We start from the raw sequence: 26561 nt of genomic DNA, 5'->3' as shown, positions 1-26561 counted from the left end.
ACCCGTCCCGACGGCCCTGACCGGCCAGCCCTCCCGCGGGGGACTTGATCCCGGGTCTACAGGATCATGCCCTGGGCCAAAGGCAGGCACTAAACCGCTGAGCCCCCCGGGCTGCCCAAGTTTTAAGACTTTTTAAGATAAAAAATTGGGATGAGAAAGGATCACTGGAGAGCCTGAGGCCTTCGAGATCACCTGGTGTGGAGACAGTGGCCCCCGACCCCAGGGTGGGGGCACAGATGGCATCCAGCCACTCCCATCCATCCGTGGGCTCACTGCCTCGTGACGTAGGAGCTCCTGTGTCTTGTGCATCATTATCGGCCAGCTGTTGCTTGCAGGTGGGGAAACCCACAGTGCCTGCACCAAGGCAGCAGACCGGCCCCAACCACAGGGTCGCCTTCTGAGTCTGCAGAGGGGCCACCCGTCCGCCCGTGCCTCCTTCCTCCCCCAGAGGGGTCGGCAAGCAAGCAGGTTTTCCCTCGGACACCCTCGCAGTGTCAGCCTGGCTTCTATTAAGGTATTGGGTTGGATTTCAGAGGAATGGTTTCATCCTTTGAATAATTAGTACCATTTTTTTTTTTTTAAGATTTTATCCTTTTTAAAATTCAGACCCCGTCCTGAGGATCCCCCCGAAATGCTTTTGTCAGGACGGGTTGTGTGTCCTGGATTGTGTTTTGCCAGCTGTCCAAGCCAGCAGCACAGAGAAAACACTGAGGTATATGGTTCTGATGCTTGCATTTTTATCTGGGTAAAATCTATATGAAAAGACCTCAGAATTCAAAAAAGTCAGTCAGTGCACATGATGTCAGCATGTTTACTGTTTTTCTCTCTCGGGGACGTTTCCTTGGCACCCCCGTCTGAGCTAGGTGTGTCTAATTGTTCCAAAGGCACAGCTGTGTGCGTTTGATTTGCTGCAGAAAGAAAAAAAAAAAAAAAAAAGCCCTATCTTCCAGCATCAGGGAGTGATCTTTAACTCCTCTCTCTGTTCTCGCCTTTGAATTTCTTTTTTAAAAAATTTTTTTAATGTATTTTTTTATAAATTTATTTTTTATTGGAGTTCAATTTGCCAACATATAGCATGACACCCAGTGCTCATCCCATCCGGGGCCCCCCTCAGTGCCCATCACCCCCGCCCACCTCCCCTTCCACCACCCCTAGTTCGTTTCCTAGAGTTAGGAGTCTTCCATGTTCTGTCTCCCTCCCTGGTATTCATTTTTTCTCCTTTCCCCTTTATCCCCTTTCACTATTTTTTATATTCCCCGAATGAATTTCTATGAGGCCTCACACTCAAAACTCTTTCGTCGGCTCAGGATGAAGCTTAGGACCAAGCTCAGGACGAAGCATCCTTTCCCAGTCAGCCCCAGAGACTGACTTTCAGAATCTTTGAACTTGCCCTGAAGAACAAGGATGGTTCAGAATTGGCCTCATCACTTGGGCTTTTAAGCACGTTCCTAGCTCAGAGCTAAAAGGGAGGAAACAAAAAAAAAAAAAAAAAAAAAAAGAGGGAAGAAAGGAAATGTTTGCTCATTTCTCCCTCTGTGGGTGCTCATGCGACCCTCTCCTGAAGGCTTCCGTGGGGATGTTGGCACAAGGTAGTTTTGCCTCAGACGGCAATTCGGTTGAAACACAACGGACTCATTTTCCTGGAGCTGAAATGAGCGTCTCAGCGTTGACGGGTAAGGCTCCCCCCAAGCCTGATCTCGGGGAAGCAGGAAGCTACTATTTTTAGTTGGGAAAAATATCAACAGAAGACGAAGAGGATTGGGTCATGGCCAAGACTCTACTGTTTCTTCAGGTTACTCGAGGTTAAAAAGATACTTGCCAAGCAACGGGCAGGGCCCTTGGGGCAATTTTTGGAGAGAATCGGGGACTCAAGTAATGCTGACAAAGCTGGCAAGCTCCAGCCTGGGTAGATACTGCCAGCAAGAACCTCCCTCTTGAAAACTACCCTCTTGAAGACGTAGGCCCCAGCCCCTGCCTGCTATTGCCTCGTCCTCCATGCAGCGTCCAGTGTGTGTGAGCCCGGGAGGCCCTGCTCCAAGCCCGGATCGCCGATGGCTGCCCCCTTCTACCGCTGCCTGGCCCAGCCCTCTGGCTTCTAGGGGAGGCCTTGCTTGCTCTAGGGACTGCGCCCAGCACGGCTCCAATGGCGACGCAGCCCCCAGCCTGCCCTTCCTGGCCTGTTTGAACTGTCAGAAAAGCGCTGATCAAGCAAGTAGCCTCTTCTCGATTATCGACGCTCACGAAACAAGCAGTGCCACGATAAAGACCTGCCCCAGCAGTCAATTTCCAAGACTTTTGCTTTTGAATTGCAATGCTTTCTATTGGCAGGGTATGATCTTTCCTAACACCAGCACAAGTCCCACCCGCGCAGCCTTTTCTCATAGTTTTCACTAGATATTATTACCATTTTTGGCAGGTGTCAAAAGTCGAAGAAATCCCCTTAAAAAGTTGATCTCAGCGGCACTGTGTCAGTTGAGGTAACAAAAACCTCAAAGAGGATTAAGCAGGAAAGGGAATTTATGGGCGAGATGTCGTCAGGCTTCAGTCGAGGTAATCATGGCTGCTGTTGTCATCAAATTGGGACTTAGTTATTCTTTTTGTTAACTTGAAACTCTCAATTTCATATGGCAGCATGGACTTGGGTTCAAAGCCAGCAAGAAGAATGACAACCCCTCTGACAAACACCTCAGCAAAAACCTCAAGATATCTCATTGGCCCATAGGATCCTACGCCAATTCCTGAGAGTTGCAGCGGTCCATCTGGACGGCCTACATCACACATCACGATGAGCCTGCGTAGAATCATCTCCCCCAGGGCCCCATGGACTCAAAGTAGATGAGTAGTTTTCCAAATGGAAAGGGGACTTGGAGAAGGACAAACATTATATGGTCTCATTCATTTGGGGAATATTAAAAAAAAAGTGAAAGGGAATAAAGAGGAAAGGAGAAAAAATAAGTGGGAAATATCAGAAAGGGAGACAGAACATGAAAGACTCCTAACTCTGGGAAATGAACTAGGGGTGGTGGAAGGGGTGGAGGGCGGGGGGTGGGGGTGACTGGGTGATGGGCACTGAGGGGGGCACTGGATGGGATGAGCACTGGGGGTTATTTTATATGTTGGCAAATTGAACACCAATAAAAAATAAATTTATAAAGAAAAAAAAAGAGAAGGGGAAACAGAAACCAAGTGTGATGAAGAGCACAAAGGTCCACTGTAGGCACAGGTACATCCAAGCAGCTATGCCCAAAGGGTGCCAGCTTCATGGCAGACAGTGGACTAAGTCTGGGTGAAAGGGAAGGATGAGGCAGACAGGTGCCAAGATGAAGAAAGCCGAATCTTTGCCACTGAAGAACACGGCATCTTAAGTTTTGTTCAGGCCAGATTAGCAGATTTATGACTCGGGCACTAACATATGCCTCCTGTACCCATGGCAGACTTCACTAATGAGCCCTTCCCGTTGAGCCTGGATGTTGGTCAGAATTCTTCGCTCATTGTGCTCTGGGCAGCCATGACCAATTAACAGACATTGACACCCGAGAAGATGCTTATTTTGCAACCTTAGATTCATATTTAATGACTTAGACCAAATGGATATTCCCTTTCAGTGTGGTTAAGTGGGCTGGGCGTGAGCTGGGTGTGGCTGTGACTCAGCCGGTCAGCAACTGATTACGGGTCGCTAGCTGTCTAGAAAATCCTAGAGCTGTGTGAGGGTGATGCCCACTTGACTGCATTTCAAGGTTAGCAGATACCCAGCTTGCTTCAAATAGGTTAATGAGCATATCACGCTCATTGCTTTTCAAAGCATTTTAAATAATAGTAGATGAAAATAACAATGGACAACTAAGCTATTTTTTTTTTTTTTTTTTTAGAAAATAATTCTGTCGAGTGCAGGGTGGGGGGAAGAAAATTCTTATTTCACATAACTGTAGCAGAATCAATCTAGCCCTCTACTCTCAATATTTAGAAATCACATTCAGTTAGTTCAATGGGTGAGTAAAAGGCTACATCTGTGATGGAGTGACACATGAAGCCCGGAAGAACCCACTGGATACACCGTAGGGACCCCTGACTTGGGAGGCGCCGGCTTTTTCAAGGCTCTGAGGACAACCATGAAAGCATGTTAACTTGAAAGACTACGGAGGGATGACCTTAAACAGGCCTTAAATGTTAGAGGCAAGCACTTTTTGGCTCATCTAGACAACAAATCAAATCAACAAACATTTCTTGAGCTGTCACCACGAGCAAGTTCTTGAATGCTTTGTGAGATACGAAGAGGATAAGCTTGTCACCTTCCAAAGAAGGGGGAGGCAGAACTGGAGACGTAAGATTTACAGATATGAACCCTTAAATAACAATAAAACATGGAAAAATGAACGATAATTGAAGAGATGTCAGTAGGCAGTAAGTGATTAAATACCAAAGGAATTATATGAATAATTATGGGAAATTTTTAGGATGGAGTGACTAGTTCAAACTAGAGAATGAGGAGACTCGTTAAGGAAGGGGGTACTGACCTTAGTCTCGGGAGTTGGAATTGCGTTAGGAAGATAGTCCTGGTGAGGAAAGCACCCCATGAAAAAGCAAGATGATTAAAAGGAACAAACTATATTTGGGAGAGAAGGAGCAAACAAATGTGTCTAGGGTTGGTGTTCTGTGTAGAGGAGAAGAACGGATGGGGGGAGGTTGTAAAAATATATTGGGACCAATTGCGGAGGCCAGGCGTAGGTTTTAGGTGTAACCCAGTAACCAATGCAGAGTCATGAAGGTTTCTGGGTGACCGAGTGGCACTGGTCCGACCAAACTGTTTGGGGGAAGAGTAATTTGACCTGAGGGGCGGTGGTTAGAATGGAGGTTAACAGAAACTGGAGCTGAGGAGACCATTCAGGAAGTTTCTCAATAATGCTAGGAAAGGTAAAAAGGTCCAATTAAGGTTGGAGGTAGACCTATTATCAGGATGGAGAAATAAAAGCAAGATGTGGTCACCGAGTAGGTACTTTCTATAAAAGGAGGAGGAGACATACAATTGGGATTTCAGCCTCAAGGGATTGGAATCACGGAGAAATCCGAAGAGAAGGCCATTCTGGACTCAGAGCAGAAACTTGGGCCTGGAGGTCCAGGCTTTGTGAGGATGTGAAGGCACCAGTGACGGAGAACGATGTCTGACACCTCGCGGCATTGATGGCCATTGATGACGTTTTGGCTGGAGGTTCAGGAGGAGATGAGTGAGGTCGTACCTGCGCCCAGTCCCCATAATTATCATCTGGTCAGTGTTTCATCTGCCCCGACACTTCTATCCCCTGCACCACCTGTTTCCTTGGATGGGGGAGTATGTCGGCTGCCTCTTCCTGCGTCTTACTGAGGGCCAACCCTCCTCTTTCTCGCAGAGAGAATGTTGTTTCACATAAATCTGGGGTGAAAATGATGAAGGTGAGATCTGAAGAATTAAAAAAAACATTGTCTCTCCTTGGAGTGTTTAGACTACTTGTTTATAGTTACAACAAACTAGATTGGTTGGCATGTCTATTCTCCCACCTTCCCCAGCTTCAATTCCGGGCGTCCCTGAGCTCCCGACGGGATACTCCTGTGGTGGGGGCTGCCTCTCGGGACCCCTCTGCTGCATGCCGACAGCCATCCAGCCTCCTCCCATTGGCTCTGGCGTGGATGTGAGACAGGCACCTTCACGCTGACAGCCGCTCACATCAGGGCCAAACTGTGGGAAACGGGCAGGAGCGGATAGCGCTGGTCTCTGTGGGAAGCAGGAGTCAGAGCTAGCCGACCTCTGCTCGTCCTCCTCTTCTCTTTCTCCGTTGGACGTATCCAAGGCCACGAGGAGAGAGATCTGCCCACAGGAGGTCACCGTCAGGAACCCACCGCAGTGGCCACGTGAGGTTTCTAGCAGAGGGCCAGACATCCGGCCTGGGTCACACGTCAGTTTTAATTTGTCCTTCTTGCCAGGTTTTGTGCTCCGGAAAGATTAAAAGAGGATACATTTATTGACTGGTCCTCTCTGTTTTCAAAGTCTCTTTCCTCTTACTTTTTATAGAAGCACCACAAGCATAAGAAACGTGTGGATGAATTTCCACACTGAACACACCCGTGTCACCGGTGCCCAGCTCGTGCGTGGGAGGGAACATCCCCGGGCTCCCGCCCAGCCACTTCCCCCGGGGCAGCTACCCGCCTCCCTCCTGGCAGCACATCACCAGCGAGGCTCTGTACACAAAATGGTGGTGGGGAGGACCTTGCTGTCAGGCTCCTGCTCCTCCCCTCATGTGAGAAATAAGCCAGCGATCCCAGCAGGGCAGGAAGTGAGGAGGTAGCAATGGTGGACGGCGGTTAAGGGCATCACTCTGATGTCTCCTGGATCCATCGCGGATCCATCATGGATCTCCTCAATCCATCCATCCTTCTCCCGATCCATCATAGATCCATCACAGATCTCCCCGATCCATCCACCTTTCTCTCTGATCCATTGCGGATCCATCACAGATCTCTTTGATCCATCCATCCTTCTCCCCCATCCATTGTGGATCCGTCACAGATCTCCTCGATCCATCCATCCTTCTCCCCCATCCATGGTGGATCTGTCACGGATCTCCCCAATCCATCCATCCTTCTCCTGATCCATTGTGGATCCATCACAGATCTCCCTGACCTGTCCATCCTTCTCCCCAATCTGTCACAGATCTCCCTGATCCATCCATCCTTCTCCTGATCCATCATGGATCCATCACAGATCTCCCTGACCTGTCCATCCTTCTCCCCAGTCTGTCACAGATCTCCTCGATCTGTCCATCCTTCTCCCCCATCATGGTGGATCCATCATTGATCTCCCCGATCCATCCATCAGTCTCCTGATCCATTGTGGATCCACCCTGGTGGCTGCCTTTCTATTCCCAACTGTGTCCCCAGCCACTCCTTGGAGAAACCCGCATCACCTGATGGTGAAGAATGCATTGCTTATGTGCAGCGGCTTTCCACGGAACATGCTGGACTTACTGAGGCCCCCCTGCGGGGCGCAGAGGAGGAGATGGGTTGGCGGAGCCCATGTGTGACCTTGCCAGACTACAGCCGGGTGCTTGTGAGCCTCCCAAGGTCCTCCTCCAGCCGGGGCACAGCCAGCTTCTGCGGGGCCCAGGGTTCCAACCGCAAGGAGACAGGGTGCGGACACCGGGCCACCAGTCCCCGTGTCTCACTGCTTTGGGTCCAAGGACAAGGGCGGGAGGAGCAGGGCTGAAGGGCGAGCACCGCGGCTGGCTGCAGGCTCCTCCCTCCCCGGCCTGTGACCCCGGAGCCGAGGCCTGTGACCTGCTGCGAAGGGCTGCGAAGGGGGTGGGAGCTGTCGCCGAGGGAACCCTTTGCCAATGGAAGAATGGGGTGCATTAGGTGGTCAGGGGGAAGCACCTCACGGGCTTCTGGAAACTTGAAACAAGCGGCCAGGATTTCGACTGTTTCAAACCATACAAACGCTCGGTCATGTTTCCAAAATTAAGTGGCCATTTCTTGGCCCTGGCATGGCAGCGCTCCAGTCCCTGCAGGGGGCCCTGGGCAATGGGGCCCTTGTCCTGCCGCACGGATCTGCACCGAGGATGGGACGGCCCGGCGAGGAGAAGGCACTCTGGCCCAGGTTACGAATAAGCCACCCTGTTCAGATTTGTAGTAAGGGAGGGGAGACCAGACCAATTTTCCCTTTAGACCATTTTTTTTTCTCCTTAAAGTTTTACTTGTTTGTTTGAAAGAGAGAGAGAGCGCGAGCAAGTGAGCACGGGCAGGGGGAGCAGCAGGCAGCAGGCTCCCCGCGGGGACCCTGAGGCAAACCGATCTCAGGGCCCCCGGGGTCACGGCCTGGGCCGGAGGCAGGCGCTCCCCCGCCAAGCCCCCGGGGGTCCCCCCTTAGACTAATTTTAAGTTAAGGTGCAGCCTCACCCCCGCAGACCAGCCAAGGCCACACGTCTTCTGGGAGTGGATCTGGACGTCCCTGGTTTCCTTGGCGCCGTGGCTGTCCTGGCTTTGCCCGCGTGGCCTCCTGCCCCTGGCTGGGGCCACCTGGAGGCCACCTCTACGCCGAGAGCCCCGTGTGCACCGCCAACTCGCTGCTCGAGGTGGGGCGGACTGGGGTACGGGGCCCCTCGGGCTTCTCTTTTCCTTCAGCGACGTGGGGGATAGACAGCCGCGCTCTCGGGCTGTGCTGAGGCTGTGACCTTTGCAGGTCGAGGGCCACTCGGCCCTCAGCATCCTCGCCGTCCCCCCCACCGATTCCTGAGCCGCAGTCCTAGGTCGGTGTTCCTCCGTGTCCCTGGGACGGTTGTCTCCCGAAGTGACAACTTTGGGTCGTGCAGTCGCCGGCTCCGCTCCCAGGTGCCCAGCCCCCACCCCGCCGGCTCACCCGTGGCACAATGCTCACGTCGGTTTCGCATCTGAGCACCCACACAAGAAAGGAAAAACTCGACCAGATGCTCGGATGGTCAGTGTATCAGGTACCAACCGCTCGGGTTGCTCTAAACACCTGGAGGATCGACTGAAACTCTCAGTCTGTAATTGGGCATCTGGCATCAGAGGACACTGCCCTATCCTGGACGAGGCTGGAAGAAACGGGCCACCTCGATTTCACCAGGGCGCCACCGCTCGGTGATACAAGAGACGTTGGGATGAATCAAAACAATTTTAAAAATGGTTCCTACCAAGAAATGGGTAAGTGACCAGATATCCCCGCAAGACAAAGGGTGAGATGAAGATGAGGAAGGAGGTGAGATTATCTCTTGCATGTATTGCAGTATTTAGTTCCATGAGTTGTTTTTTTTTTTAATTGGGGTAATATTTATGTCCAATAAAATTCACCAATTTTAAGTGTACAGTTTGATGAGTTTTGAAAGATGTGCCCCATCACCCCATCAAGATACAGGCTGTCCTTCCATGATCCCAGGAAAGTCGCTCCTGGGCCTTTTCTAGTCCATTCCATCTGCCACATGCAGCCCCCTTCAGCCACTGACCTCCTTCTATTACTGGACTTCAACCTTTTCTAGGACTTCAGGTGAATGAAATCGTGTGTTATGTAGACGTGACCTCTGGCGTCTTCCTGCTAGCATGTTCCTTCTGCGATTCAGCTGCACAGTGGCACGCACCAGTCGTCCAGTCCTTATCGTGGACGGCCATTCCACAGCACCTCAGGTTGTTTTCCCATTTACCAGTTGATGGACATTTGGGTGGTTTCCACGGTTTGCTATTATGAACCATGACCCTTACGAGCATTCCTGTTCAAGGTTTTGCACAGACGTGTGTCTTTATCTCACATAAATACCTAGGGGAACGCTCATTTGTATAGTCGGTACACGTTTAACTTGTGATGAAACTGTCAACCTGTTATGCAAAGTGGCTGAGCCGTTTTACATTCCCATGGTGGGGTTCGAGAGTTTCAGCTCCCCATTCTCAACAGTATGGTCAATCTTCCTGATTTTAGTCGTCCCAGTGGGTAGATGGCGGTGTCTTGAGATTTCAATCTTCATTTCCCAAATGACCATGGTGTTGAGCATCCACGCTCATGGGCCATTTGTGCATCTCCTTTGGTGAAGGGTCTCAAATCTTTTGCCCATTTATTTTTATCAGCGTGTTTCTCTTTTAGTGTATAAAAAAGTTATTCACATATTATTAATGTCCTTTAGCAGACATAGAACCTGCAATTAGTTTTCCTAGTCTGTGGCTTGCCTTTTCATTTTCTTAACAGTATCTTTGAAAAGCAGAAGTTTTTTAATTCTGAGGGAGCTCCGTTTATTGCTTTTCTAAAAATAGACCGTACTTTTTGTATTCCATCTAGGAATCCGCTTACCTGAAGGTCATGTTTTCTTGTAGAATTTTATGTTGTTTTGACTCTTACCCTTAGACCTAAGATTATTTTGAGTTAATTATTTTCTAGGGTAAAGCCAAGGATGAGATTCGTTTATTCACGCATGGGTTTTTTTCATGCAGCACCATTTGCTGAAGACTAACCCTTGAAGTACCTTGACATACTTGATAATTTTAAGAGTTGAAGGTTTTCTTTTTTTTTTTCCGTTATGCCAAAGTGCTTCCTTCTAAAGGACGTGCCAAATTTTTGTGTACCATTTTTAAAAATTAGTAAATTATCGAAAAGGTACCCAAAGTACAAGGAATAATCGTACAATGTTTATTATAGCAAAACCTGAAAACTAAATATCTACCAATAGAAAGCAAGTTAAATAGACTGTGGCATAGTCATACAGTGTAATATGCAGCCCACGAGAACCCTAATGGTGCTTGACGAGGATAAACAGGGAAAGGTATCCACACTATGCTTCCGTGGAACACATACAGATCACAAACAGAATGTCCTACACTGCACTTTTGCAAAAATGAAAACAATAAGATCATAATCGTTTGAGAAAAGATAATATCCTTTGATAATATTGTGTGTTCATACTTAATGTATATCCTGATTTTAGCAAATTTTCTTTAGGGAAAGGATAGTCAGGGGGAGACGGAGAGGGAGAGTCTTAAGCAGGCTCCACAGTCAGCGTGGAGCCTGACACAGGGCTCGACCCCGTGACCTCATGAGATCATACCCTGAGCCAAAACGAAGAGCTGGACGCTTAACCGACTGAACCACCCAGGAGCCCCTTTATGTTTCTCTTTCAAATAATATAGGGAAAATCAGGGAAAAACATTTCTTTACAAAAAAGAATCAGGTACTCTTGGTGCCAAGCTTTAAGGATTCCCCATATATGTGGCTTAACATACCAATATATGATATTCTCACCTGGAACGCTTTTAGGTGGAAAACCAGACACCAGCTGAAACCTGGTTTGCTCAAGCAAGAGCGACCCACAAAAGGCTTACTGAAGAAAATGAGGCATTTGAAGCTTCATTTCCATTAAAATGCAAATTAGAATTAAGGTTACCCATATGGTGATGCATCTAATTTTCCCCCAATGCTCTTTCTAACCAAATAAAAGATAATTTCTATTTTTAAATTCCTTAATGATGTAATTGCTGACAGTTATAAGTATATGTAATATGCTCTATTTTTCTATCAATAGCCCAGATAGATGCATCTGATCACTCACATGGCCATATGGTGTGATGAGACACGGATCTACTTTTAAAAGTTTAATTTTCCCAGAATAAATTCTGCTTTCAGCTGCATGTACATCATCACTCAGCTTTTTGGAAGGTGTCTCTCAGAACTTTGACTAAAGCCAGAACAGAGCTAGCCCGGGAATGCTCCATGAAGATGAGGATCGGTAGCACCCAGCACTAGGCCCGACTCCCAGCAGCCCGACATCAAATGCCTGTTGAGAAAATGATTTGGAGAAGAATGTGACTCTTGATTTAAGAACCAGGGTCATGTTTATACCTTGAGGATCAATGAGAAAGTATTTTAGCTTCAGAGGTCTGTACTTACATCTTTCATGATGTGAAAATTAGAATCCTTAGCATTATCTTATTTACCACGTGACAAACCTTATTCCCCCTGGTTTCTTTAATGGGAGGAAACAGACACCTGGGTAGAAAGTATCAGAATCTAGACTCTTGGGCAGCCCCGGTGGTGCAGCTATTTAGCGCGGCCTGCGGCCCAGGGTGTAATCCTGGAGATCCAGGATCGAGTCCCACGTCGGGCTCCTTGCGTGGAGCCTGCTTCTCCCTCTGTCTGTGTCTCTCTCTGTGTCTCTCATGAATAAATAAATAAAATCTTAAAAAAAAAAGAATCTAGACTCTTCCTAGGTCTTCTGTTAGAGTCTCGAGCATGCACTGACCTCCTCCTCCCTGCTAGTCCTCAGCCCCAGGTGCTCCCCATGTCCCACTCCAACCTTACTCCAAGAAGGGAGCCAAGAAATCTCTTCATGTGAAACTGTATGTACATACAGCACTGTGGGCCAAAACATTTTATTCACCTTTTATGAAAAATAATGTGTAGAAAGACCAAAGAGCTGAGGAAAGTGAAGCTGGCCCCTGTCTGATCATAGGCAACTCAGAAAGAGCTTCTAGTACTAACCAATGAGCTAATCTAACGATCACTGCCTGCTTACGTACCATGAATCAGGCACACGGCAGATAAACCACATTTGCACTTATACTTAGTGCACAGAAACTTGTTGGTGATGGGAAACTATTTGGCATAAACACGTATTGAGCTATTTGATGATCAGAAACTTGTATGTGTAGGTAAGGAAGCGGAGAGTTATTATGTATGAAAATACATAAAAAATAAGTAATATATTTATATGGTGCTTTATGATTTTCTTTTTCTTTTCTTTTCTTTTCTTTTCTTTTCTTTCTCTTTCTTTCTTTCTTTCTTTCTTTCTTTCTTTCTTTCTTTCTTTCTTTCTTTCTTTTTTTTTTCTTTATGATTTTCAAACAATGTCTTCATCTGGTTAGATTCACACAATATCTAGGATGAGAGAAACAGGTGTTGGCCTATTTTCCAGACAAGGAAATTGAGGCTCAAAGGCCAAAGGCTGACTAGTATATATGTGGTCTTACATGTTCTGAATCTTAGGTGTTCCCACAATTTATTTTAAGGCTCTATTTGGCCAATCCCATTTTCTTGTGTTAAATGAGACAGAACTACTGATGTTTGCCAAAGCCGACAAGCAGACGAATGCCCAGCTTGGCAGACTGTCCGTCCTGAGGATGGAGCAGCAAGCTGTAACGGCGCTGAGGGCCGTGGCAAAGCGGCTGTGTTGGGGTGACCCCTGCTTGCTGCTGTCGCGGGAGACGCAGACGCTGGCACAGCACATGGGAAACCTTCTTTCTTAATTTGAAAACCATATAAAAAAATACCCAAAGGTGTGTGTCCAATCTGATCCTCACCAAAGCATGCTCTGCTTGTGAGTGGAGAGAACCCAGACGCTTCAGGCCCATTGAGAACAACTTCGGGGAGGCCTCAGAGCACCGCCACCTTCTGAGCCCGTGGTGGCTCTAGGAGCGGCCCGTCAGAGCAGATCCCACGGCGTGCGCCCTCGACTTGACCTCGTGGCACTTGGGATCTAACAGATGTGGCCACACAGGGAAGACAGCACGGGGAGGGGATTGTTTGGGAACTAGAAAGGCCAGATCCGGCCCCGGGTGGATGTGCTGCTAATAGTTGGACAGTGTGGGTGGCTGTGACGGTGGCTCCCTGGGAGTCATTAATGGGGACAAAAATTGTTCCTAGAGAAATGGTCACGTCAAGATGCGGTGACTAAATCTCAACGACGTCATCACTGGATTCTGTGCCTCCTACCACCATTTTCCTTTTTTAAATTTTTGGTTATTTGCTTCCTCTCGAGTGCTTAGATTCCGGAATAAAGATTCAGTAGGACGGACAACCCAGTTTACCAGAGTGAAATCAGGAGCAGTAGCTGTCCCAGCGCAGAATGGCTTATTCGGGGCGCCAAGGCCCGCTTGTCCTTAGGACCCCGCCACTGGGCTTCTCCACTTGTTCGTCAGCCACACAGTGGAAGAAGCAGGGCCAGGCGCTTGGCCAGGCACCGGGGGGGAGGCGGGTGGGCGAGCACCAGCCACAGGGCCCAGGCTGCAGGCCGAGAGCTGCACCGCGTGGGAGCCAGGGCCTACGGCAAGGGGAAAGTGGGACAGCGTAAGGAGCAGGGAGGGACCAGCTGGGGAAGGTCCCAGAGGATGGCGATGAGGCCTTTCCAGGAGAGCACGGCCCTGGGGGGAGTTAGGGGTCGGAGGGCGGGGATGGCAAGACATGGAACGGGTACGTTGGAGCCACGTCACGATGGTTCCAGGGCCCGGCTGAGGGGTTTTGATCAAGCAGTGGGGAGTCAACGAGGGACTCCTGCAGATGGCAGGTGCCACTGAGGCTGCCTTCAGGTGATGACTCTGACTGGTACCGGGATGGAGGGCAAGGGAGGACCCCGGCGGGCAGGGGCAGCGACCCGAGGGGCTGCGGCCATGGGCGCCTGGCAGAGAAAGAGACGCCCAGCTCGTGGGCTCTTGGGAGGTTAGAGTCCTCGGGCCTGGGGGAGGGGAGGTGACCCCCAGAGGAGGAGGGCGGGAGGGCAGGAGGGCGGGAGCACATGGCCTCAGCTCCCGTGCGGGCTAATTCGCCAGGGCCGCCTAGCAAAATGCCACACAGCCCATGGCTTAAACCAATTTTTTTTTTTTTTTTTTTTTTTCCGATATTCTTCAGGCTGGAAGTCCGAGGTCAAGGTACCGGCAGGCCTGTCCCTGAGGCCTCCCTGCCTGGCCTGAGCTGGCTGCTTCCCGTCTGCCCGTGGGCTGTCCCCGCACGGGGGCCCCTCGAGTCCCTGCATGGGTCCAGGTACTCTCATCCTCTAAGGACACCAGCGAGGTTGGCTCCGGGCTCGTCCCAATGGCCTCGTCTTCACTCCATCACCTCCACCTCCCTGCACAGTCGCGCTCTGAGGGAGGCTCCGGCGTCAGACCTGAGGGGACAGATGTTCCCGCAGCAGGACAGGCGAGGCTTGGGGAGCCTGTGGATGCTCCAGAGGAGCTGTCCATATGGGTTGGGGCCCGGGTGCAGGCCGGTGCTGGGGACATGACGGTGAGCACAGCAGTCGAGGTCGGGGAGGAGAGAAGAGCCCGTTTGGGACTCACGGTAACGGCGGGGATCCTACAGCAGGGACAGGGCCGGGGGCCGTGTTTCCACATGCTGGTCCCGGGCTCGGCCCTCTGCGTGCTTGCAGCAACAGTTCTGTAAAAGGGTGGTTGTCGTCGTTATCATTTCCCCATATTGTATAGAAGCCAAAGCTGAAGCCTGGAAAGATGAAGTGGTTTTCTAAGACCTGAGAGCTTTTAAGTAGCAAAACAAAAATATAGACTTATTTCCCCTTTATTCCCTAGAAGAAGAAAAAAATGAGTGGGAAACATCAGAAAGGGAGACGGAACATGAGAGACTCCTAATTCTGGGAAACGAGCTAGGAGTGGGGGAAGGGGAGTAGGGCAGGGGGTAGGGGTGACTGGGTGACGGGCACTGAGGGGGGCACTTGATGGGATGAGCACTGGGTGTTATTCTGTATGTTGGCAAATTGAACACCATAAATAAAAAATAAAAAATAAATAAATAAACAAATAAATTTATTAAAAAATAAAAAATAAATAAAAATAAAAAATAAAAAATAAATAAAAAATAAATGTATTAAAAAAATATAGACTTAAAGCAGGTCTGAAGTGAAAGACCGGTGCCTGACTCCCTGCAGGGAGAGCAAGTGGAAGGAAAAGAGGAGAACGTCAGGGGCCGAGGCAGTATTGGGAAGGAGGAGAGCAAGGCAGAGGGACGAGAGAGGTGACAGAGAAGCCAGGCAGGCACGGTGAGTGGAAGCCATGGGGTCTCAGGTGCAACAACAGGCAATGCAGCCAGATGCGGCCACGAGGTGAGAAGTGGAAGTATCCGGGGGCGGGGGGCACAGGGAGGTTGCTGGGAGCCCCCGAGAGAGCCTGGTTTTCAGAGCGTCGGAGGCAGATGACAGATGGCTGTGTGCTGAGGGGAGAATGGGAGGTGAGAGGAGGAGGTGGCAAGCCTCGTCATCGTGGGAAGGAGCAGGAGAGAGGGAGCTCTGGTGGGAGGGGAAGCAGCACCGAGAGAGCTGTTTTCAGGATGGGACGGAGCGACTGGAGAACCTGCGGACGTAGAGGCGGGGAAGCAACCTTCGAAGATGCGAGAAAAGAAACGCTTCAGTGAGCAAGGCTCCAGGAGAAGCTGGGCCGGCAGGGTGCAACCCAAGGCTGGAGACGGCTTCACAAGGACCAGGGGCTCCTCCTCAGAGACAAGACGGGTTGACTAATTCAGGCTCCTGATGACACGCAGGAGCCCCGCGGTTGGCCGGCTTGGAAGAAGACACAAGTCACATATAATAAGTAGAAGTTGTTGAAGAAAGTCTCCAGGAGAAAAGAGGAGCTCCTAAGCCACAGGCTCTGTTCATCGAGCAAAGGTTCCCTCTTCTCAGCCTAGGTCTTGGGCTGATTCTGAACCCAGGGCCACGCTGAACCAGCGAGTGGACCCAGAGTGCTCCTGTTGAAGGAATTACTGGCCCAGGATCAATAAGTATTTGAACGTAGACACTGAGAAGCATTTCCAATCAGCTACTATTGATAGAATGACCTCTCCGGGGGATGCCTGGGTGGCTCGGCGGTTAGCGCCTGGCATTGACTCAGGGCGTGACCCTGGGGTCCCGGAATTGAGTCCCACGTCGGGCTCCCTGCGTGGAGCCTGCTTCTCCCTCTGCCTGGGTCTCTGCCTCTGTCTCTGTGTCTCTCATGAATAAATAAGTAAACAAACAAACAAATAAATAAATAAAATCTTCAAAAAAAAAAAAAAGAATGACCTCTCTGCACAAAGCATGACAAATTCTTGGGAGAGTGATTTTTACCAAGGTTTCCCACGTTGGCTTCATGTGTAAATTAATCCCTTTTTAGCCTCTGATGTACACGGGACAAAATGTGGGACCTGGCTCGGGAAGGGTCCCACCCTGGTCCTTGGTCTTCTCAACACTGTCTTTATAGATTCTCACGACTCGTGAGAGTTGGCCTGGGTAGGAAGCAAATCATGGAGTAAAGGCACCCGGCTCTAGCAATCTGGTCGGGCGACCGGAGAGCCAATTAATTACAAAGTAATTTAATGACACTGCTTTTATTTTATTTTTTTAATATTTTATTTATTTATTCATGATAGACATAGAGAGAGAGGCAGAGACACAGGCAGAAGGAGAAGCAGGCTCCATGCAGGGAGCCCGACGCGGGACTCTATCCCGGGACTCCAGGATTGTGCCCTGGGCCAAAGGCAGGCGCCAAACTGCTGAGCCACCCAGGGATCCCCAATGACACTGCTTTTAAATCATCCACGTGATGTAACAGGATTCTGGGCTTTTCCGAGTGACAGGCATTGTCTGGGGGAAACGCAGGTAAGAGTGTTTAACAGCGTGGGAGCGAGGAGGGCGCAGATCTCAGCTGCCCTATGCACCTCCCCGGGCCCCGTGGCGGCCGCCACCAGGGGCTGGAGCACCGCTCCGGCGTGTTCGGGCGCTTGCTCTGTGGGCAAGAGAAGGGCCCATGTCTCCCCGAGGAGTCTCCTGTCGGAGTGGAAAGAGCTTGGCCTAAGCGTCCCGATCCAGGATGAGGTGGGCGTTCAGGTGCTGGAGAGCAGAGGACTTGGCACACGTGCCGTGGAGTCATGTCCCCATAAAACACTGAACGGGAGCCGGGCCCAGGCTTCTGCCACCTCCCTAGGGGCTGGCAGCAGCTCGCTGGCATCTGCCTCCCTGAGACTATGGTTCCGCTGAGAGGCAGGGTGGGGACCGCAGGTGCCTGGGAAGCTCCAAACTAGGGTCCCTCCAGGTCGGTTATGGGGCACGACACACACAGTTTAAAAATAAAGTTCTCTTCCCTGAGGGAGGACCGCAGACCTAGTGGACGAGAGGAAGAAGAAACCGGAAACGTAGACTATGGAATGTTCTAACATTGAGCGCAAAACGCATCCCTGACTTACCTAGAAGTCCAAGGGGGTGGGGGGAGAGAGAGATGGATTCACGAGCTCTTATTCTTAAGCAGCGCGTCGCTTCACAGCGGGCCAGCTCCTGAGTACCCGGGGGAGGTTTGTGTCCGGATTATTATAGAACTGCGCCCTATAAATATGCCTCTTTTTTTACGTTGATTCTTAATAGAAATGCTGGATGTGCTGTTAGGGGCCAGCGATGTGAAGGAAGCCTAACAGGGACGCGTGGGACGGCGCGGGGTGGCTTGCAGGTGCCGACTTGGGGTGGACGGGGGCCGAGCGGCGCAGCCACCCTGGAGGATGTGGGGGTGTGCGGGCGGCGTTGGGCGGTGGCACTTGGAGGTGTCGCGCTGAAATCAGGGAGTGTTGCTTGTCACACCAACACGGGGATGCTGTGGTGACCGGCACGTGACACTACGGGTCGGCTCAGCAGGACGGTGGGCCGCACCCCAACCTGACGGCCCCGCTTGCTCTTGGCTGACGCCGGGAGCCACTGGGAGGCAAAGGCCGGGAACTCTCCCGAGCGCATCTGTATGTTGATCCCGATGTGTCAACGGGCATGAGGTGGACAGCTGAGCACCCTGGCGGGCGGCACATGGTGCAGACTGATGAGGGGGCCAGGCTGCGGCCCAGGAGGGAGGCTGGCCTCGGTAGGAGCCCGGACAACAGCCCTTCCATGCACAAGGCTTCGTGATGGCACCCATGCACTTGGGATAAACCAAGGGTTGCCCGTGGGTAGGCTGGCCGCCACTCCCGGAACCCCAGCTTCCCAGGGGCAGGGACCTCTCCCGCTGTGCTCGTGGCTACGCTTCCATCATCTAGAAAAGAGCCGGGTCAACAGTAGGTGCTCAGAGGTTGTTTCGGAGATGAGTCTGTACCCTGCGTCCTTGTTCATCCTTGGAGCATCGAAGGCAGTGGCCACCCGTTGATTCTTGTCAATGATACTGAAGTCATAGGTAATGTAGTTAGAGGATGGGCTCAAACTCAAAACAATGAGGACAGTGATGCGACTCCGAGGTAACTTCTCCTGGAAGCAAAGGCAGCGCTTGTGCCTCCTCAACGCCAACGGTAGCACACTCTGCACCGGATTCCCCAAAATGCAAGACAAGGGCCTTCACTGGGCCCTAGAACACTGTGACTTGCTCCGGGCCCTCGCAGGTTCCTGGCCACGTTACTAGACCGGAATCCTGCACGGGGGCTCCCACGCCGGTGCTCAGAGGGAGGGGTGTGTGAACCCCGGCGGCTCCCCGTGGGGTCTGCTCATGGGTTGGCTACACGCACGTAGTCTTCCGAGAGGCCACAGTGACAACCCTCTTACGTCTTAGACGCGTACCAGGTCTGCGTTGAGCGGCTTCCCTACACAGGACGTGGTCTTCGAAGCAGCCCCTCTACTTGGCGCATCATCCTGCGAAAGGAGAAGGGGTGCGGAGAGCCAGTGCTCAGCAGGCCATGCAGGACAGGGTGGGGGTCGGGGTGCTACCTCGGGTCCTGCTCCAAAGCCCATGTTCTCTGTCCTCCCTGCCACTGCGCCCCGTGCCAGGGCCTCATCCCCGGCTCATCTCCTGAGACTGTGGCCTGGAGCCGCCTCAATTTTATTAAAATAAAATTATTTTAGTTGGGGAAAACTCCCCGTAATTTTCCGCAGCTTTTCTACCTCCTTCCCTGGTTCATCCTTATCCTTTACACACACTACGGATTATTATTTATGTCACCGTGATCCGCAAGTTGTTCTATCTGAGAATCAGATTTTCTGGCTATTCTCAAGAGCTGCACCCCCTTCTCCCCCACGTGGGTAGTTATTGCCTAATGACTATTTGGTTTCTCGTCAGGGACGTGTGACAAACACCTATCATTTAGATACTAATTACTGTGATTTATATCGAATTCTCGTTGGCTCCCTTACTGGTGGATGTTCCAGAAAAATCCCCGCTGAGTGAAAGACGTAAAATCATGTCTGGCATTGAGATGTTAAAAGGAAAACAGTACACTTTGTTCTTTTGGCACACTCCCATTTAACTGACAAATCCGTTGAGCTGGAGAAGCTTTGTTGAAGTAAGGAATAAGGAATGATTCGGTTCATGTGACAGTCTAAATATGTTATTTCCAAGATGGGCCGGGAGGGAGACACCTGACCTCTTTTCTCCAAAGGGGAGAAGTGCAGCGCGGTGAGAAAAGCATGCACTTTGCAAGGAGGAAGACTCTTTAATTCCAGTGTCACTGCTGCTTATTATTATTATTGCGGCCGTAGGTAACAACAACACAAACAGTATAGTGTACGCCACATGCACGAACAGTATGCTGGGTGCTTGCCCACACGGCCCGATTAGATCGCCACCACATTTCTGTGACGTGTGATCATTAGGGAGCCTCAGTCACCTCCATTGTCTAGGCGAGAGGACAGAGACTTGGATGTGAAACAGAATTGAATTCAGATGGTTCCAGTGAGGAACATTTAGCGAAAAGACTTAATGCAGGGGGGGCGGAGGGATGAGTGGGGAGGGAGGTGGAGGAGGGGGAGTAGGAGGAGAGGAGAGGAGGGAGGAGGGAGGAGAGAGAGGGGGAGGGAGGAAGAAGGAGGAAGAGGAGGGGGGAGGAGGAGGGAGGAGAGGGAGGAAGGAGGATGGGGAGGTGGAGGAAGAGAGAGGGAGGAGGAGGGAGGAGGATGAGGAGAAAGGAGGAGGAGGAGGGGGAAGAGGAGGGGGAGGACGGAGGAGGAGGGCGGAGCACCTACAACTCTCTGTCTTCCCGCCTGATCCCTCATCTGTGCCTTGTGCTGCCCAGAGCCCCTGAGCACCCAGAGGCAAGGGAGGATGAGGCCGGTTTGCAGGTGAGGTTTCCCGGGCCTGAGCCAACTAGAGCGTGAGGAAAATGACCGGAAGGTCAGACACTCCGAAGAAGCAGAACGGCCCCTACACCCAGAATTCGGTTTGGGGGCCGAGGCCGATGATAGGCACCCGTTCACCACGAGGGTACAAAGAGGCTCGCGCGCCCACGGAAGCTTCCGGGGAAAGCACGGCAGCCCAGGCAGCCCCAGAAACGGCCGGAGGGCGCAGGGAAAGGAGACACGCTTGGTGTTTTCATGACGGTTTGGGGTGGCCAGAGTGAGGGTCCCCATGCGGGGTTTCGGTTCCCAGCCAGCCCCAAAAAAGGGAGCACCCGCGCTTTCTAATCAACTTGCCCCAACGGAGGGCGGAAGGCGAAGCGGGGCGGGGGGGGGGGCAGGGGCGGGGGGGGGGGGGCGCCGACTCTGTCCTAGGCCTGGAAGGGAGGTGGGCCAACGGAGGCCCCGGGTGGTGCCCTAAACCACTTAACTGCTAAGTGCCGAGGGTGGGTCTTCAACCCAAGTCAGTCTCTGGCCCAACCTCCTGCTGTGTGTGCGTCTTGGTCTTCTCATCCATAAAATGGAAATCATACCTGCGTCTGTCCACGGCAGGTGTCCCTTAGGGACGACGGCTCTCAGCAATCTGGTTTCTGCTGCGCTGGTTCTTGCAGACACTATTCTGTCTCCTGCCCTGCCCTGCTCTGTCAGGGTTGGACACCCTGGGGGTCTTAGTGCCTCTTTAGGAAAAGTCTGGCACATATTTTGCTCCTAGTTCCCCAAGGAGCAGATCCATGGGCACCAAACTCTTATTTTTTTCTCAAGAGAAGGTCGAGAAGAATCACGTTGCCAAGCGAAGCCATCAGACCACGTTAATGTCCGTCTTCCCGGCCGGCTGCAGAGAGAAAGCTGCAAAGCCTCAGTCGTGCAGACGCCACACAACGTGGCTGAGGGGCTGGGAACTGAGAGGGACCCCGTCCATCCTTGGCGATTAGCTTTGAAACACTGTCTCTCTAAGATGCTAGGTAAGGAAGGTATGGGATGGGCAATGTTCCCCCAGTGATCCTATAATGTTACAGGATTCCCGAATCTTCTATTTCTCAAATACTACTGCAGCTCACACAACCCACGGGCTACAAGGCATTTTGCACATAATCCCTTCTTAATTTATCTTTGTTGAATGAAAGCAAACACTTTTAAAGACTGATTTTGAACCAATGGCCCGTCAACTAAGCCACCAAAGGCTTATGCGTTTTGTTTCGACGATGGACAGGGCTAATGATTAATTATAAAAATAAGAGGTGTTTCAGAAAGTATTTTGCCAGCAGCTATCTTTTCACTTGTGGGAACTGAAACTGAAATATTGCAGGTCCCTAGATTGCATGCATATGAACAATTGATTAATCAAGGGATGACATCAACCCACAGCCTACGGCTGCGTAGGAACAGGGCCTGCGAGTGTCCGCGCTTTCATCAGAAGATGTAAGGCAAAGATCCCTCTCAAAAAGCCAAGATAGGAACTTTACTGGGAATTTAAAAATAATCATCATTGGGGAAAAAAAAATCCTGGCCTTCGTCCTTGAGCCAGGAGTCCTGTTGTGGGTGAGAACAGATGCTACCCTGGCTAAGGAAAAAGCACAACATGAGCCTTTTTCTTTCTGCTTTTTAAACCAGAAAACACCCTCCACTGCAGGCCAAAACAAGACAGGTGGCATCCATTCGAATTGGAAATGAGGCATGGAGATAATAGGTTGTGGGTTCCGCTGCGGCCTCAAGGGAGTGGCTCCGGTCAGAGGGCTCATTGTTTTTCTCTTTTAATGAGCAGACTCTATAAAATGTACAGCTCCTGATGCCACTCTGATTCCCTAAATTTTATTAATCGTTCTTTTGTGTGCTCTCATTTGCACAATTTACTTTTGATGAACCAGGAGTGTTCACCATGACGGGCTGGGGCTGGTGGTGCCATGTGGGATGATCCTCAAGGAGTCTGGGAAGTTCTGAAAGTGCCTGTGTCACATCCTTGGCACAGTCCCTTAGTATCAAGGATTTTCGGAGCTGGGGGAGTTGGAATTTACGGAGGAGGAGAGCCAGAGGGTCCTCAGCTGTCTTCTGACTGGGGGAGGCAGTTGCAGCACAGTGAGCAGGCAGTGGGCCCTTCCGGACCCTTACCCCTGCCCCATCTTCCCTCCGCCAAGCTGGGACGACATCCGCAGCTGTCCTTGCTGCTGTCGCCCAGCCCTTGCTTCATGGCCCATGGGGGGAGAGCTGGGGAACCAGGTGCATGTCTCAGGTTCCCACCACTCCACACTGCTCCCACGCGGGTCCCCGGGGCAGGGCCTTTCCCACCTCAAGCACCAGCCTGTGCGTCGTGCTGGCTCCGCTCTTCACAGCATCTTCTGTGCTGTCTCCACAGTAGGGTGAAGTGGTTTCCAGTTACTGAGAAAGCCAGTTTTGAAGCTATTGGGGAACAAGGAGTCTCTTTTTGTTTCTCAGGGCCCCTCAAATGGAGCCACGGGGACTCAGCATCAGGCAGTGTGGCCCCATGAAAGAAATATGGGAGCTGACCCGATCCAGAGGCCCAAAGGTTTCATATCTTTTGATCTAGTAGCTGCAACTCCAGGTAGCCTATCATGAGGAGGAAATATTCAGAAATGCAGACAAAGCTTTATCTGTAAATAAGTTTGTTGCAGTAGTAGGTTTTTTGTTTTTTGTTTTTTTTTTTTTAAATATTCAAAGGGCTGGCAAATAATCCCTTTAAGAGAGAAAACTGCCTTGGGTTAGAGTCACTACTTCTGGGGTAACAACGCAGCAAAACGTAAATGGTGCCTGCTTCTGCATAGTAATAGCGTAGATTTATCCCTCCTTCTTTATATTTTATTTTATTTTTTTTTGTATTTTCCCTAGTTTGTCCATGAACTGTTAATACGTTTATAATCAGAAGGGAAACCAGAAAAAGCATAAGCTGTTGTGGAATTCAAAGCCCTGTGTCCCAGACGGACACCAACCCTTAGTAGTCGTGTCCCCTGCGGTCACAGGACCTCGTTTGCCATCTCCTTGCTCATATGTGAACGGGACGCTGTCACAGATCCTAAAGGTGATGGAGATAGTAGGGGTGGGGGACCCTGTGAACTGGTAAGTGCTACCCAAATGTCAGTTCCAAGGCTGGGGGCAGCCTGCAGGGGCCCTTCCTCAGAGCTCTCGAGCTCCTCCCCGTAGCCCACCCAGGGGTGTCAGGGGAGAGAGTCTGGCTGCAGCCACAGCAGGGTCTTTCCTCTCACAAATGAGTGGGTACCTGGGCCCTTCTTCCCCTTTGGCTAATTTGACCGAGGTCGAATTCTCCAACATTCCTTAATAAGATGCCCCCCTACCGTCTGCCAGGCAAGAACAGCATTTCTCATTAATGCCGCCATTAGAATGGGGCCATGATGTCTTCTGTTGAGTCCTCCTTGCCTGGCCTGACCCTGGCATGCTTTAAACAAGTTATTTGGGTTTCTACATGAGGAATCACGACGCCAGTTTCAGATAAGAGCAAAGGTAACCAGAAACCAAAAAAAGGATTCGTATCTAAAACCTTGACTTGCTCTCTGAAATGACACTACTTGTAGGTGACAAATAAGTAGAAGGGTATATAAGGCCAATTCAGTACACATGGAGAACCTTCTTCCTACACCGACTGAAATGTTTTCCTAGAGGTATCCACACATAAAGCCACGCTGGACCCGTAAGCCCAACACAGAAGTCAAGGAAGGTTGCCGGGTCTGGAGTATTTTTGACTTGCAGTCTGGGGCGCTGCAATTCAGGACAATCCGTTGGCCGAGCAGAGAGGCCGTGTGTCCCTTGCTTTCTCCTAATATGAGTATAGAGGTGATGGGAAAACCTGAAGGGTGCTGGTTTAGATGGGCGCCTGGAGGTAGGTCCCTCCACTGGCGAGCCAATGTCTGACGATGGCCTGAGACACCTCATGAGACCAGAGTCCCTACTGACTCTTTTAAATTTTGCCAGACAGATCTCAGACAGGATTGGCTCTCCCTCAAAGTTGTAGGGAGTTGTAGTTCTTCCTTTGCAAATGTGGGATGCCACGCCTTTTGTTAAGATGGGACTGTTGCCCAGCTCTCTTATTTTTTAATGGCCACAATCTTGGTCAAATACAAGCGAGGCCATTTGTTGACTTATTTGCCCTTGCTTATTTATACAGTCAATGTGGTGGTCAACAAATATTGACTGGGTCAGCTCCTCCTGGGAGTTGGCCAGACGCAGAGATGCAGCTGGAGAGGAAGGGCCTGCCAGTGGGGGGAAGGAGCCCGGGGCCCTTGTTGGCATGCAGACAGCCCATTAACTCCCCACCCAGGAGGCCAAGACAGCCTTTCTCTGCTTCCCCCATCCTTGCCCTTCAGGCTGCACACTTAGTCCTGTCACTACTTGTTTTTCTCTTCCAGGATGTTTCTGGAATAAAAAGGGAAGTGGGTTCATGATAGAGAACACACAGTACTTTGTCCTTGGTGGGTCTTGAAAGCTAGACTCCGGGGTTTTGCAACGTGGAGAGAAAGGTCCGGTGCACAGAGAAAGATCATACAGAAAACAATACTAGCTATGTTTTTAGTGACTCTCATTTTTCAGGCATTGAGATGGGTGCTTTGTATGTAAATTGTGGAGAATCCAAAGTAGTAGAATATGCAAATATGACTACATTATTGATTTCTGCTGCTCAGAAGAGGCAAGCTCTTCATTCCTGGGGGATGGGATGTCGCTACTGCTTTTCTAGAGACTGAGCTTTCTTTCCCTTAGGAAAGATAAACCAGCTCTTTGTTGGTGATGGGCCATTGGCTTCATAAATCATGCAGCACTTCTCCCCTAGAGCGACTAAGCCTCCTTGTGAAACCGTAGGGTAGGAAGATGTGCTTTTTTCTTTCTAAAGATTTTGAGAGAAGGGCTCAAGGCAGTGGAGTGAGAAGTTTTCCAGGATTCAGGATCAGGAAAGAGGGGTGGTTGGTACATTCCAAGAGTGGGAAAATATGAGCTCATTTGTACCCAGCACTCTACAAGCTGCTGGAACTCGGAAGGAAATGGCTCAAGGTTGCTGGAATTCAAAAGCAATTAGTCCCCAAGGCCAGCTAGGCATGAAGGGAGTGCAGCTCCCAGGAGGGCCAGCTGTCTGTGACAAGCCTGTGTGACTGTGGCAGAAAGCTCCTTCCAGGGTGACCTCAGTAAGCTGACAACCTGAGGCCTCTCCCATGGATTTCTTGATTATTCCTGGAGTACTAGGCTAAGGGTCTAGGAGCCATAACAACATAATAACATGAAAACACTATATATTATGAACACCCAGGCTGCTCATTGCCCTGGTAAGGCTAGAGGGGGGTATGGATTTGACATGATTCAGGAAAAAGTAAAACAACAATAACAAACTGTGACAGTCCAAATAGGCAAAACTAAACTCTACATTTTGGAATCAATACATAGATGGTAAGACTGAGGAAAAGCAAAGGAGTAAATATGAGAAAAGTCAAATGGGAGGGAGGCTAATGCGGTGGGGAGTAGCCCTCTAGATAGGACTGCAGGACAAAGTGCAGGACACCAGTAAAATGTGAATTTCAAGTAAATATTAATATTTTAGTGAAAGTATTTTGCAAATATTGCATGGGACGAACTCAAACTAAAAAAAAAATCATCCATTGTTTTATTTGAAATTCAGTTCCTGAAATTTTTAAAAGATTTATTTGTTTGAGAGAGAAGGAGAGGGTGTGTGAGTTGGAGGAGAGACAGAGGGAGAGGGAGAAAAAGAATCTCAAGCAGGCTCCATGTTGAGTGCAGAGCCCCACTAGGGGCCCCATCCCACAACGCTGAGACAGTGGCCTGTGTCGACATCAAGAGTCAGATGCTGAACTAACTGAGCCACCCTGGTGCCCTTCAGTTCCAGGATTTTTATTTGGTAAATCTAGCTGCCATACTCCCGAGGTACTGGCGGTCTTCTCCTTTGTGGCCATGGCTATTCTATATTTTGACTATGGGTCTTCACTTTTTATTTATTTATTTATTTATTTATTTATTTATTTATTGGGGGTCTTCACTTTTTAAAAAAAATTGTACATACATGTTTTATATGCTCTTCTATGTATATGTTGTATTTCGTAATAAATTTTTGTTTAAATGTTCTCACTTCTCAAATATTGTTTTTACTAATTTAAAAATAATCATCTACTTACCCTATTCACTCTTCCCCTTCCACTCCCCTCAAAATATTATGAGTAAAAAAATGTAAAAAATAGTGAAAGGGATTAT

Source organism: Canis aureus, chromosome 5, assembly GCF_053574225.1.
Source record: "Canis aureus isolate CA01 chromosome 5, VMU_Caureus_v.1.0, whole genome shotgun sequence".
In the NCBI taxonomy this organism is placed as follows: domain Eukaryota; kingdom Metazoa; phylum Chordata; class Mammalia; order Carnivora; family Canidae; genus Canis; species Canis aureus.
Note: the sequence above shows the minus strand (reverse complement) of the source record.